The sequence below is a fragment of the Mustela nigripes genome, chromosome 7 (assembly GCF_022355385.1).
Source record: "Mustela nigripes isolate SB6536 chromosome 7, MUSNIG.SB6536, whole genome shotgun sequence".
NCBI lineage: Eukaryota > Metazoa > Chordata > Mammalia > Carnivora > Mustelidae > Mustela > Mustela nigripes.
This window is the reverse complement of record NC_081563.1, coordinates 5448976-5452483: the sequence shown is the minus strand read 5'-3', so window position 1 is coordinate 5452483 and position 3508 is coordinate 5448976.

Below are 3508 nucleotides of genomic sequence, written 5' to 3'. Positions count from 1 at the left end.
CCTGCCAATGGCCTGGCAGCCGCCAGGACACACTGGCCGGAAGTGTGTCACCCATCGCTGTAAACTCAAGGCACAGTGCGGGTGATGGCTCAGTATGGATTTGTAAGGAATGAGAGAAGCATGTGGTGGCAATTAGCCCTCTGCCCAGTGGCCTTTGAAAAAATAATGCAGAGGCCCAGGCCCCACCCTGGACCAGTGGAATCAGAATCTCTGGGGCTCGGGCCTGGCCATCAGCATTTACAAAGTCCCTAAGACGGTTTCACCATGAGGATAATTGGGAGGGGCAGAAGTCAGGCTTTGGGGTCCGACTACCTCGGCTGGGATCTGGGCTTCCATCCTGACTGTGGTCTTTTCATTTTCTAAAGGGGAGGCCGGTGGGGTCAGTGGGCTGTGTTCTGGGTTCGCATTAAAAAGTACCTAGAAGAGGGGCGCCTGGGTGGCTCAGTGGGTTAAAGCCTCTGCCTTCGGCTCAGGTCATGATCTCAGGGTCTTGGGATCAAGCCCCGCATCGGGCTCTCTGCTCAGTGGGGAGCCTGCTTCCCCCTTTCTCTCTGCTTGCCTCTCTGCCTACTTGAGATCTATGTCTGCCAAACAAATAAATAAAATCTTAAAAAAGAAAAAGTACCTAGAAGAGAATGCACACCCAGTGAATTTTAACCTTGCAGGTGGAAATGCTCGGTGCACTTGGGCTTGAGCTGGAAGCCCTGGAGTTAGGCAAGGCCTGGTTCGAGCAAGTTACCACATCTTTGAATCTGGGTGGGCTACGTGACTGCTACGTGGGCTAGTTGCCTCCCCTGGGAAATGGGAATAATCATGTTACCCACATCACAGAGGTGTAGGGATTAAATGGGCTAAGACGTTCAGGTAATAATATTTGACGATCAGTAGCTATTTATTATAGCTATTATTAGGTCACTGGATACTCACGGGACGAACACAGGGTGAGAGCTGGCCGAGTTTACAGAAGGAAAAGTAGGCACATACTGCCACGTAAACTTGTTACTTGGACCTCCCTTCCAAACCTCTCTCTTTAAGCCTTGAACTTTAAGGAAAAGCTGTTTGCTTTGATTTCTGACCTTCATAGATCAAAATATCGATTAGACTTTGTCTCCATTATATTATGCTAAGCTTGTGAACTTCCAATACATTTCTGGAGTGGAAATACATTTTCATCTGCTAATTTCTGTTAACAAGGCAACAAGCATTCTTAAATAAACAATCATATTTTTAGAGAAGTGTAAATTAAAGCACTATTCTTAATTTTGCTAAACTTGTCCTCCCTCTGACTGTAATTTACTCTGACGATCGCAGTGTTCTTGTAACTGCTGACTTGGGCCGTGCTTAGCCAGCCCCGGGTTCTGGCTGTTAGAGCACGATGAGAGAGATTCTGTTCGGGACTGAGGCCTGGGAACCGGGAGTTGGAGTTTACAAACTGGTAGCTGAGGCCCTGGCAGCCCCCTGCCCTTCCTTCCCTGCTGAGGTTAATGGGGGTAAGGGAACCACGATCTGAAGGGGGGTGCCATTCAGCCTTCTAGTACGTGGATGAATGGGCGAATGCATTCCGGCCTTGAAAGACCAATCAAATGCTTGAAAAGGATAGAGAAAAATTATGAATATCTAATTCAGAAAAATGATAAACCTCTAATCGGCTCAAAAGCTGCTACCTGAGTGATAATAGGAGCCTCCTCCCAGAGCACACTCAAGTACGTCTGGCATTTCTGCAAAGCCTCCCACAAACCAGGTCACTTGGGGTCACCTGCTTCTGCCATCCACGGCTGCTGTCTGGGGAACGAATGAGCTAGCTTCATACAGCTGTCATTGTCTGCTTTGAGAAGGCCACTGTCCATGGCTGAGTGCTGCCTCCAGGGGGATGACTCCCCAAGTCTCCAACCCTCAGGGAGACAGTGGAAGCTAGGTTTCCTTGCAGAGATGGTTGAATACAGCAGGCCTGCTGTCCAGCATCTCGAACATACCCAGGGATCAGCTCTGAGGCTCCCTTCCCCTGGGGCAACCCCTGGGCTGGTTGGGGAATGTAGCATGTGGATTTCCCTGACACTGGACCCCACTTATAGAGCACAATCCCTGTTGCGTGCATGGGTGCAAAAGAGTGCAGACATGTGAGTTCAGAGGAGGGAGAACCAGCCTAGGTGCTTGCTTCGCCAGCTGAGAATTCCCAGGTGCGAATGTAAAATCCAAACCAACCTCGTTAAGCAACCAACAAAGATAGCATGACTTGGGAATGCCTTCCTAGAGGGCAATTTGGCAATATTGATCAAGAGTCTTAGATATGTTCCCTGTCTTCTACTCAGTGCTGTAACTCCTAGGAATCTCTTCTTGGGAACTAGTTGATGTGTTCTTAAAGACCTGTGTTCGAGGATTTCATTTTAAAATTTGTCTCACTGATATAGGTGTAAAATTGGAAACTAACAATCTTAATGTCAGAAATAGATTCTGGTATTTACGTACATCTTTTAAAATACTTTAGAAGCCTTAAATCACACTGAAGAGTAGTTAAGGATACAGGAAGATGTCTATGCTGGAACCTTAGGTTTCAGTATAGTGTGAGCCTTATCATGTAAAAACATGTCTGTAGAACATATATCTATATGTGTGTGTATCCTGAAAAGACTAGAAAGAATGCACCAGGATATGGAGAGTGGTTGTCCCTGGGCAATGAGACAATCATGGAATTTTTTGTCTGTTTTCCCCTAATTCTCTCTACTGAGCATGTGTGACCCCCATCTCAGATGTTGCACACTTTTTCCAGGGCCAAAGTGGTGGAGGTGGACCTGTGTGAGTCTGAGGCCTGAGCCCGGGAGAACCATGGTCCCTGTGGGGTCCTGCAGGTGGCAGGCAGACAGTTGCAGGGAAAGTCACGGGCTCCAGGTTCAGTCAAGTCTGCATTGGCTTCCCAGCTCTGCTACTGAAATGCCATTGACCTTGGACGGGTCTCCTTACTTCTAAAAGACTTAAGTTTCCTCACCTGTAAAATGGAGATCACTATAGCACCTGCGGGATTGTAAGTGAAATGATATAGAGAAGGAGTTAGGACTGTCCCCGCCAGGTAGTAGATGCTCTGTAATCAGGGTGTGTGTGTGTGTGTTGTGGATGTGTGTGTGGATGGGGATGTCTTTTCACCTGATAAATGGATCCAAGGTCATTTTTACCTCTCCCTTCTTAAAACTTGGATCCACCCTTAGCACCCTCTGAGTCCACTCTCTTCACAGCCATGTGTCTAGACCATGGCTTCCCTGGGCCAGGCACACTTTGCGAGGTGGAAAAGTCAAGAACTTTGCAAATATCATCATAGTCCTGTCAACAAGGAAGTGATATGCCTAAAAGGAAGCTTTCATCACCATCATTACCATCATCACCATCATGACCATCATCATCATCACCATCATCACCATCACCACCACCATCATCATCATCATCATCACCATCATCACCATCATCACCACCATCACCACCATCATCACCATCATCACCATCACCATCATCACCACCA